This window comes from Tasmannia lanceolata, unplaced genomic scaffold, assembly GCF_043159265.1.
Source record: "Tasmannia lanceolata isolate RefF3 unplaced genomic scaffold, GAP_Taslan_0.1 ptg000008l, whole genome shotgun sequence".
Taxonomy (NCBI): Eukaryota; Viridiplantae; Streptophyta; class Magnoliopsida; order Canellales; family Winteraceae; genus Tasmannia; species Tasmannia lanceolata.
The window spans coordinates 19591552-19603870 of NW_027518685.1; positions in this window are offsets into that span (position 1 = coordinate 19591552).

Here is a 12319-nt window from a genome sequence, read left to right on the forward strand (position 1 = left end):
TTCCCCTTATTTTGAAAGCAAATGTATTTTGATTGAATGGGGACTTGAACCCAAAACCTTGGAGTGTGTGTATGCATGTTGTGCTCTCAAAACTAAAGGCAAATTAATAGTCCCACATTGCTTTGGAAGAAATTTCATCTCATCCATATAAGATGGAGAGTTGGAGAAAGGCTTGGGCCTTCAAGGGGCTTTAGAATTTGTTGGGCCTTGGGCTTTTAGAAGCGCACAAGCAAATGTGTAAACAAAGTTTCATATCCAACAATCATATTTGTGACTGTTGTGAGAGAAACGTTTAAGACACTAATGGTGGTGATTAATCTCTTCCAACGGTTACTTCCTCATCATCTATAAAAAGGAGAGAACAATACCGTTTGGAATACAGATCTATGTACACGAATTCTGATTTTTAAAGGCAACTTTTGTTCTGTTTTTATCATCTTCTTCCTCCGATCTTTCTGTGTTTGAGCACTATTCCAAGGTGGTTATGGGTGGACCAGTCAGCGAGTGCATGTAGACTGGAGCCAACTTTGGCTGTTTTATCTTAGAGCATCGGTTCGCGGATCCCGGTTGCATCGGTAGGGGGCGGATACGATTCATAAGGAGAGTAACCATTGGCACGACTAAGCCTTCTTCTTAAATCTGTTTTTCTAGAAACGTTTTCTACAAAAGAGATAAGTACTGGTTTATTTAGATTTCTAATTTTCAACAGAAAAAAGTTCTCGTTTCAAGTAACAGTTTTTAGCTTCAAGTTGTACCTTTTGGGTCCGATTAAGTCATATATCAGACCATTAATTCCAACATTTTCTCTTTGGCTTCTTTTCTACTTCCATGGTGAAAAAGGTGCTGATTCTTACAATAGACAATGAAAATACAAGACGTACCAAACATGACTCCTAGTGCAACCTATCTTAAAAGTTCTTAATCTTCTAGATGCAGGATATTATCGTCTCCCTTGAAAAATGGGCTTTCAAGGCCCAACCAATTGCAGTTTAAGGTAGAATTGTGATGAAAGATAGAACATATATTTGCTAAAGGAGATGAAATACTCTTGTTTTGGCAATCCACTCTCCTCTTTAGTTTATATTTCTCCAATTAGCTGTTAATGGCTGCATAGTAACAAGGTTCAGATTTAGAAATAACCAGCGAGAGACGAATATGTTTGAAAAGTATGGAAAATGATTAGGATGAGTTTGAGAAAAAATTCTAGAAAAAAGTTTTGATATGCATAACGTGTACATTTACCATATCTACTATGAGAATGGCATAGAGTACTTACGCTTATGATCAATGGTAAATGGTAATTTTTGGGTTGTATGACTAGCTGAATACGCATAAGAGCTTCATTTATTAGCCTCGGTAGTTTTCAGCAGTTGAAAATTAATAGGTTTCTCTCTAATTATATAAAGGGACTTGGTAAGCAATTTTGCATAAAGCCATTTCGCGGCTCAATTTTTTCAGAAGAGAACAACCACCTCGTAACAGTTTTGTCATATTCATTTAATTCATGCGAGGTGAGCCGGAACATGGCTTTCTGTGAACAGGAATTTCCCAAAAAAACCATTTAGCAGATCACTTTTTCAGGAGAGAACAGCCATCTAGTACTAGATGTTGTCTTATTCATTTAATTCATCTGAGGTGGCTGTTCTCTCCTGGAAAGTGAGTTGCCAAATGGCTTTCTAGGAAATTGCCTAGCAAATCCATATAGATAAGTCATTCCTCAAAATCTTCCTAACCCTCCGGACTGATTTTCAGGAGACTCCCAGACAAAATTTTCACTAGCATGGTTACATGTAACGATTAAATTTTGATTGGATTTCAGACATTAAAAAACAAAGTAGAACAAAGCATGCTGAGAATCACCCACCAATATCACTCTTATTAGCATTAATATTGTGCATGTACGGGGTCACAATAGATAAGAGTTTCATTCAGAAAGGAATACAATGTCAAAATGAAACCCAAGAACCTTATTTTAGAACATAAATTAGAGGATTGCCTTGGGAACTGATTTTTGGTATATAAACATCTCAACATTTAGCAATGGACTTGCTTTGTATTTCTCTGTTGTCTGGTAAAAGAAAAATGTCCACTCATTATATGCAGTTAAATGTCAAAATTTTGGAATCAGGGGATAACTAGATGTTATCCCGTGGCAGGCAAAGTTAGTGTCAATCATCACAAGTTATTGGAAAATAATTGTGTATTGAGAAGCATTCAAACATAAAAGGATTAATATCTACACAAGTCTAGTCTTTCCTAGTATTGATTTGCTAAACTGCATATAAATAATTGTAATTACCATTAACCCATGGATCAGAGAGCCTAATATAGAGAAAATAGTGTTAATAAGTACCAGGTGTAAATATACTCCTCATTGCAGCATAAGTAACAATGCATGGTAATATAAGTAGATTATGTAAAGGGCCATCATCCTAGAGAACATTGATATTATGCAAGATTGGGTAGAAGCGGATGATCATGTTGTTTTTGGTTGGCAATTTGTGAGTCAATCTAGTGTTGTTGTAGAGTACTACGACATCGATGAGAAATAGAAGAGCAGATGAACTGATTTGAGATCTAGGTAATGTCTGTCCGAGAGTTTTCTAATTGCTGGCATACAAATCCCCCGACGAGCCTGAATACCTTCACAAATCAGTGTGTCTGTGGTTCCAGCCTTACTGGGTGGCTCCAACTTTTCTAGATCTTGTAGAAAGTGGATACTCAGCTCAGGAAGCTATCTATACGACTGGAGTCTTTAACAGTTGTTGCCGGAGATCTTTGTTTTTGATAAGTCAAGGGGGGAGTAGAGAGAGATCACCATGGCGCTGTAGACACCCCATTTTGACCAGACCCAAGTTTGCGTTGTCTGTGCGAGTCTCGTCAAATCAGTGAGTTAGGATCCCGAATTGCACCCTAAGCTAGGTTAGGGTCCCCCATAGGTCCCCGTAAAATTTCATCAAGATCCGAGCTGATTTGTCAAATAAGACGAGCCGGGAGAGGGTGCATAGTACAAATCCAAAGGGGGGTGAATTATCTGAAGAATGGGATATCCAGTTGAAGAGGGGGGTGAGTTATCCTGTGATGGTCACGCCCAGGCCGAATAAGACAAAAATGGCGGGCGCGACTCATCCATTTTTGTGCGCCCATCAAATGGGGGTGCGGATATCAACAGGTTATTTTAACATATAAAAAAAAAATCAAAACGAAAGGGGAGGGGGGGAGCTCATTGGTAAAAGACAAAAAAAGATAGAGAGAGAGAGCTTCTCCTCCGGCAACGGTGCCGGAGCTCCGATCGGATCGGCCACCACCTCATCTTTGCCTCCATCCTATTTCTGCAACCCAACTCCTCCGACCACATCCCACCGGAGCCGCCCATATTTTCCCTCATCACCACCTCCGATCGAGCTTTCACCCAATCACAACCACCAACAGCCACCACCTCCATTGATTCCGGCAAGCTTGCCGGAATCCGATCACCACCGTCGAACCATCTCCACCTTCTCCTTCATTTTCCCCTTTTCTCCTCTGCAAAACCCAAACCACCACTATTCGGCCATTTCCAGCCCTACCACCATCTCCTCCACCCCACTTCCAACTTCTTCTTCTTCATTTTATTTTATTTTTTTTTTTATTTTTAAAAAAAAGAAAAGAAAAAAAAAAGAAGGAGAGATCTGCAGAGAGAAAAGAGAGAGAGAGAGAAGGATCTTCTTCTCCGACAGAAATTTCGTCGGAGTCCGATCATCACCACCTCCGACCGGCTGTGCCGGAATCCGGCCCCAACTCCGGCCACCCTTACGCTCAGGTATTTTCATTTTTTATGTTTATTTATTTATTTATTTTTAATTTTTTTTTGTCGTTTCATCATTGCATGTTTGACTGTTCGTTGATTATTAATATTAAATTATCGAGAATAGTAACAGCTGTTTGAATAGTAATAGGATTAAATTTTTATTTTCGTGAATAGTAAAGGTTGCGTGAACAGTACCAGGTCGATTAATATTATTAAATTATTATTTTCGTCGATTAATATTATTAAATTATTATTTTTGTCGGTGAGTAATTATTGTTTTTTTGACCGTAATGATTATTTTATTTAAATTATTATTTTTGTCGGTTATTAATATTATTAAATTATTAATTTTTTTGACCGAGATGATTACTATTAATTAAGTATTATTATTTTTCTTTCGGTGGAATATTTAATTGTTATTTCGTTTCCAATTACCGAGGGACCCGCTGATGTGGGACCCGCTGATGTGGGACCCGCTGATGTGGGGCCCGCCGATGTGGGACCGCTTGTGTGGGGCCCGCTTGTGTGGGGCCCGCCGATGTGAGACCCGCCGATGTGGGACCCGCTTGTGTGGGACCCGCTTGTGTGGGGCCCGCCGATGTATGAATAGTACTTGGTAGGTCCTACTGTGAATAGTAGTTTTGAATAGTAGTTTTGAATAGTAGTTTTGAATAGTAGTTTTGAATAGTAGTTTTGAATAGTAGTTTTGAATAGTAGCTTTGAATAGTACTTATAAATAGTAGCTTTGAATAGTAGTTTTGAATAGTAGTTTTGAATAGTACTTATAAATAGTAATTATGAATAGTATTTTTGAATAGTAATTATGAATAGTAATCTTGTATAGTAATTATAAATAGTAATTATAACAGTCTTCAGCACAGGAGTCAGTCATTCAGTCAGTCCAGGAGTTTTTCCTATCATCATAGGGGTTAGGATTCTGTCCATCCTCTCATCAAGTCGTGATCTTTACCCGCTCCGGCAAGGTATAGGATGCTGTCCAACCCTTGCCGAGTTATTTTCCTGTTCGTTCCCCCGCAAAGCATAGGATGCTATCCAACCTTTGCGGGATTCCAGAAGTCTCCCTACCCGTATGATGATAGGATTTTATTCTCTGGTGTCAAAAAACAATAAAAACATTTCAAAAATACTTGAAAACAACAAAAACATTCCAAAAAACACTTGAAAATTCAAAAACATCTCAAAAACAATTCAAAATCCAAAAACATTTTAAAAATCAAAATTTCAAAAAAAATCTTGAGTCATGTGCAGAGTAGTTAGGAATTCTGTTCCGAACTACGGATGGCTTGATCCCTAGCTGAGGGGTACGTAGGCAGCTCAGGCGTGCTGCTGGCACCCTGAGTTCAGTCACCATTTTTACACCCTTTCACCATTTTTAGACACCATTTTTGTAAATATTTCTCACAACTTTCACCATTTTTCATAACTTCAAAACCTCAAAAAAATACAAAAAACTTCAAAACCTTTTCAAAAAGATCTTCCCCTAGAGTTAGGAGTCTGTCCTAGATATTTAGGGTGTTTTAGAGTTAGGAGTCGGTCCTGATTTGTATTGATATGGTGTGTCCTGTCGTGTGAGTGTCCCTAGAGTTAGGAGGCCTCAAGTCAATCGGTTAGACATTTAGTCGAACCGATGGCTAGACTAGGAAGCATATAGTCAACCCATGGTTTTCCTTAGAATGCACAGCCTAGGTACACATAGGATGTAGGGCCCACCTGCATTAGCCTAAGGCTAATCAACTTGCATTAGTTAGGGCATATAGAGTCCTAAAAATTACAATCCACTTGAATTTAAGCAATCGCACAAAAAGCTTTAAAAATCAGTCGAGTCTAGTGGATCGAGTCTAGGATAGCGGTCCTAGAGTTTTAGGCATCGTAGTTTAGAATAGGGCACCGAACTACGTTGGCTCTGATTCTTCCCGAGGCCGGGATACGTAGTGCAGCTAGGATGGATGGCCATTCTGGTCCGAGTCAAGTATTGCATTAGAGTCTAGGGTTTGTCGTGTCGGGTCGTGTGTCGAGTCGTGTTGTGTTGTGTGTTTTGCTGTGTTTTCTTATTTTTATGTACAGATCTTATACCTTTAGCTGTAACATGCATGTGCTTGTCCACCAGAACTTAGACACCAATTAGGCATGGCACTCATAACCTAGCTATTCTTAGGCGACATATCTTTCATTTCTTTTGTGTGTGCTTCTTATTCATCTCCGAGACATGCATGATTAGCTAGACGTTATCTCGGAGATATTCGTTCTCATTTCGCATGATTTTCGCCCAAAACTCTTCAAAATTAATAATAAATGGCATAAGAGACCAGGTGCTAGCACTTGGGCGAATTGGGGGCGCCTAATCCCTTCCTCATTCGTCATCAGGCACGAACCCTATTTTATATCTCTGGTTATCCGTTGCAACAGAGCACAGCATGGGATCCAGGGCCCACTTCCTTGGATGGCGACTCTTTCTTTGTTCGAGGTGCGTCTCGAATCCGGGCTAGTCCCCGAATCGAGAGGTATCTCACTTTACATCGCCGCTCATGCTGTGAGGGGCACTCTTTCGAGGGTTCCTTGGTGGGGCTCTCCTTCACGTGGACGATCTAGAGAGACTCGCGCGGGGGCCCGTCCCCTCACGCCCGTCCTCGGATCTGGTTCCACAGGCTGGCGACTCTGCTGGGGATTTCTTGAAACATTGCCTAACTCTGTAAAAATGCCATTGTTACTAATTTTGAGGAAATTTGGGCCAAAATCGAGTTAAATGGGAACTTTATCGTTAGAAATCCAGGGGCACCAAGTAGGCGCGTAAATAAAACAAGGGATTCACACATCGCACATCATACATTGTCATATTCTTTATTTCTTTCATCATTTTCATTATTGGCCTCAGGGAATAGATATGACGCGTACCAGATGGGAACCGTTGTATCTATTTCCGAGCTATGCGCCGGAGCTGCAGCCGTAGACACTGGGTGTGCTGGTGTTCTACAGCAGCCGATGAGCAATGAACATACTTTGTATAATGCTGGGTGTGCTGGCGTTATACATCAAGGGTATGGTCATAAGCATAGTACCCTGCAGAAATGCCCGGGCCCTACTTTTATTTCATTATATTATGTATATATATTAGTTTCTCCCTTTAGAACCAAAATTAGGGAACCCTTGCTAGGACACTATATATATGTACTCATATAGGACGAACATGTGCGACTAGCATATGTAAGCCTAGGATAGAAGTCAGCCTACCCATGTAGTGTAGAAGGGTAAGTCACACCGTGGTTACCCGCCGCGTTATCTAGTACACTCACAGACACTTCTGGGTCAAGATTTTCTCGACTCCGCTAGTTAGACTAGGGTTGGTGCCCCTGGTTAGGATGTATATATATATATATATATATGTATATATTTATTATTAGATTAGGGCTTGCTTCTTAGTTAGGTTTCCTTCTAATCTAATCAATTTTTCCCCATCTATCCATTCTGTGGATTATCATCAGATTCTTGGCTCTTTTAGTCATGATCTGTCTTCCGTGAGCTTGATCATTTGATTGATCCTGATCAGACCGTGTTCCACATGTCGATTGTGAGTCTATCTTGCCATTATCATTATCGGAGTGTGTGTTCTTGCTGAGAGCCCTGCTTTATCTTGATCATGACGGCATACTCTTCATGTTTAGTTGCTGAGACCCTCCTAGTATAGCCGTCATGCTGCTGATTCTTTTCAGAACCCTTGAACGTAATCATTATCCTTTTGGGTTCATTGACAAACTATGTGCTTACCTTACCACATCTCCTGGTATAGCCGTTATGCTGTCGAATTTTCTCCAAATACCTTGAGTGTGATCATCATCCTTTTTGGCTTGTTGACAAACCATGTACTTGCCGTACCACATCTTTATGTACAGTTGTTATGCTGTCGGATTTTACCCAACGGAAGGATGTATTGGTGCTACCTTTTGTCTCAACTTGCGCATTACATTGTCATGCGATTAATTCTCATTGAGCCTAGTGTTTATGGTGTCCATGACAGGAGTCTTAGTCACTCGTCTACCATCAACCCCAAAAAAGCTTTCATCTCTAAACTCGCTTGGTCTAGCCCACTATACCTTTTTCCTCTCACATTGCCCAGATGGCTGAGTATGCTGAAAGTCTCGTCCTGAGAGAAATGAGAGAGATGGTGATGACATCCATGACCTGATAGACAGGGATCCCCTCATTCTTCTTGAACTCAAATGCTTCTGAGAACCCTGCACATAACCGTGTTGCACCTCCTACACCCACCATGGGAACCACTCTACCCTTTCAACCCTTCATAGATCTTACCACCTCTACCTATACCACCTCTGGGCTGGAAAATGATTAGGAAGGGAAAAGAAAAATGTCAGAGCTTGAACTCCTTGAAAACATTATACCAGAGAAAGCCTTGCCATTGTCAGGTGCTAAAGAACAATTTGAGAGGCCCTCCCTTCTGAGATTCTAACTCCAGGATTGCTCTCTCCAATCATCATCATCATTAATGAAGGCACGTTGTCCTTGAACTTTCAGCGCCAATCCGTTGCCTCTGATGAAGTGTCACATCTTTGAAATTTGTTTTGAAGTGTGTATACCAACCCTCCTGTCAAAGTTGGTAAGTCTAACCATGTCAATATCAATTCTAACTATGTTGTGTTTATTGGTCTCTCTCATTGTAAGCCAATATCCAATCTTTTGTTGAATTTGATGGAGAGCCTATCGTGGCGCGTCAAGAATCATTGTATGTACTTCAAACATTCAATGCAACGAACATTTGATTCCAGTGTCGTCAGTATTCTTGTATATGTTCACTCTTGGATCTAATGTTAATAAACAAATTAAGACACCCTCCTCGGACGAGGATGCCGATGAAATTCTCCTCGAGATTTGAAAGATGATCAAACGAGAGGAAGAGTGTTGAGCAAAGCCACTTGAAGATGAAATCGATACCGTGGATAGTGTTATCGAAATCCGAAACTCGAGAAATAAGGATTAGCAAAATCTCCTGAAGAGCGCAAAGAGTCGATAAACCTATTTAGAGGGTTCAAGGAAGTGTTGCTTGGTCCTATGAGGATAAATCAGAAGCGTGCCTTAGCACTGTTCAACGTGAGTCACCCTCAGCTTCAGACATCAGGTCGAAAGAGCAAAAATTTCGAATGAAGGATACCCAACATCAAATGCAGTGAATGAAAAATTGAGAGAAGACTTTCGGACAACAAAGTCATGAGCATAGAGCATGAACCCCAAAAAGAATACTTGGGCTATACATTGCGATGGAATTTCAAGTTAAAGCATTCAAGGCGTAGGGGCATTCCCCACATCCAAGCAAAAAAAAAAAAATCGGAATGAACAAAGAAAAAATAGAATCCAGAGAAGAAAGGAGAAGGGAGCATGCCCCGCGTCAACTTCTCAAGAAAGTCAGAATCGCAGGAAGCGGAGTCGATAAGTAGATTGAAAATTTCAAAATCTTCAGCATTCAGAGAAGACCCAGAGTCGTAGAATCCCGAATATCAGTGCAAGATCCTAAAGACAAGGTGGGAATTCAATCAGTCTAGCTTGCACAGTGCAGATGAAGTCTTGCCAGGAAATGCCGCCAGACTCCTAAAAAAAAAAAAAGTTCAAAGCCATTGAACCTTAGCCATTCAAGAAGCTTGTATGCCAAAACATCAGAAGGCCATCCTTGGACGCCAGAGCCTTAAACGCCAAAAATCCCAAGTTTGAAGAATCCTTTTACAAACACCTTTGAGCCTCAACCGAATCAAACATTCTTTTCAAACACCCGCAAACCAGGGGCATTTCGACCCGAACTACGCGGACCTGATCCCCAACTCTTCGGGGGTACGTAGGCAACTTGATCAATTCAGGTTCGGTCAAATCCTTGGGGATAAAAACTAAATCATCCCCTTTTCAAACTTTTGAAGCTAAAAAGCTAAACCATTCTTTGTTAAACCCAAAGCGAACTACGCGGATCTGATCCTCCATTTTTGGGGTACGTAGGTAGTCTGGCGAGACCAGATTCGATCCAAATCGTTTGAACTTCCGATATCTAACCCTTTTGAACCCAAGCCCGCCTAGAAAGTCCTTCTGGTGAACAAGCAGTGGTTCAAAGTCAAGAAGAAAAAATGATGGAGTTTGAAGACCCGCTAGGCTGAAAACCCGAGAGGGCGGTCTAGGCAAAATTTAGGGTCATTCACCCGCTAAGTTGACAACTGAAAAGTCGGGTTAGGCAAAAGTTAGGGTATCGAGCCCGCTGGATTGAAAACCCGAAAGGGCGAACCAGGCAAAAGTTAGGGCAAGCGGTCCGTCAGATTGAAAACCTGAAAAGGCAATCTGATCAATGGCAATGACTTCCAACAAAAAAGCGAATCATTGAGATGGAGAAACAGCCTTCAACCAGCGTAAAATCTCGGGGTCCAAGTAGTGCCAGCAAGCTTACTTTAACATTCCTCTAAACTGGGGCATTGAAACCGAGCAATCCAAAAGGGATAATAACCATGACCTAAACACCGAAAAAGGAGAGTAGTGCCTCTTGACACGGTCTTCGAAATACTCTAAGAGTGACTAAGCCATACCCTTAAAAAATGACACATCAGATCCAAGAGCGAAGTCGAAAGCGAGTCGAGTCCTTCGAGCAATAAGAGTCTTCTTTGATTGAGTCCTTGGAAATCTGTTCCTCCTTCATATTTGTGTTCCCTTTCCTTGCAAAGTCCAAACTGTCAGGTGCTGGAAGAATGGGAGTGTGTCCTCCAAAATGCGAAGAAAATTCAGAGTAAATCCTGGTTTAGGTATCAGAAGGGGCGGGAGACATCTTGTTCAAACCTACCCGAGACCTTAAGCCTCCAAAAGTGAGCCATGCGAAAGAAGAGATTTTCAGACTCAGCCATCATGGTTATTGTCCTATTCTCTCCATACAAAAAAAAAAAAAAAAAAAACTTTGCATCCTCAAGCCTTCATGAAACGAAACATCTTTTCTTCAACCATCATTGTCTTGCCTTCTTAAAACTCCTGTCATGGAAACACAATATACTAGGGGCATCTTTTATGACTTGCGTCATAAAAGATGTCAAGCGCACAAAGGCAATCAGTAACAATGTCTCAAGCAAGTAAGGATAAGAGGGGTACAAGCACATCTCAAGCCTAACCTCTAAACTCCTCAGTTGAGTCCTCTCTTCAGAAGAGTCAATTCTCTAAGAAAATCAGTTTCCCAAGCGGAGTCTAGAATTTGCTCGCGCAGCCTTCAATCCCCGGCAAAATCAGAAAAAATGGTCAATATCCAAATCCCTGCAAGTTATCTGAGTCCAATTCTCAGCAATATCACTGTCCTTCCAAGGCTCTTCGTGGTTTGCCAGGCAGGCACATCATGGACCCTTGCTTCCTGAATGGCTCTTCGTGATCTGTCCTTTAGGATATATCATGGACCCGCTCTCCATGCTCATTTCATTCATCTCCATTACTTGTTATTCTTGTTGGGCTCTTCGTGGCTTATTGTCATGGACCCCAAATTTCATTCTAGGCTCTTCGTGGCTTATTGCCATGGACCTTAGATTCATTGCGTGGCTCTTCACGGTTTGTTGCCGTGGACCCTCGATTACTTCTTGGCTCATCATTGTCTACCATTCAGGTATACTATGGACCCATGCTCCCCGATTGGCTCTTCGTGATATGTCCTTCCAGAAATATCATGGACCCACCATTCATAGTCATTCCATTCATATCTTTTACATGTCATTTGTTTCTGCATGTTGGGCTCTTCATGGCTTATTGTCATGGACCCCAAATTCAATGTTTGGCTCTTCACGGAGTATTGCCGTGGACCCTTGATTCCTTTCTGCTGGGCTCTTCATGGTTTCTTGCCATGGACCTTAGATTCATTGCGTGGCTCTTCACGGTTTGTTGCCGTGGACCCTCGATTACTTCTTGGCTCTTCATGGTCTACCATTCAGGTATACTATGGACCCATGCTCCCCGATTGGCTCTTCGTGATATGTCCTTCCAGAAATATCACGGACCCACTATTCATAGTCATTCCATTCATATCTTTTACATGTCATTTGTTTCTGCATGTTGGGCTCTTCATGGCTTATTGTCATGGACCCCAAATTCAATGTTTGGCTCTTCACGGAGTATTGTCGTGGACCCTTGATTCCTTTCTGCTGGGCTCTTCATGGTTTCTTGCCATGGACCCTAGATTCATTGCGTGGCTCTTCACGGCTGGTCACCGTGGACCCTCGATTACTTCTTGGCTCTTCATAGCTTATGGCTATGAACCCTTGATTCTCAGTTTTTCTAATCCATTAATCACTCAATATCTTTCTTGCAAGGTTCTTCGTGGCTTATTACCACGGACCCCGGATTATGGCTTGGCTCTTCGCGGTTTGTTGCCGTGGACCCTCGATTTCTAGTTTCCTAAAAATAAAAAAAATATAAATAAATTTCGTTCCGCGAGGCTCTTCGTGGCTTACTACCATGGACCCTCGATTCCCGTTTGCTTGGCTCTTCACGGTTCACCACCGT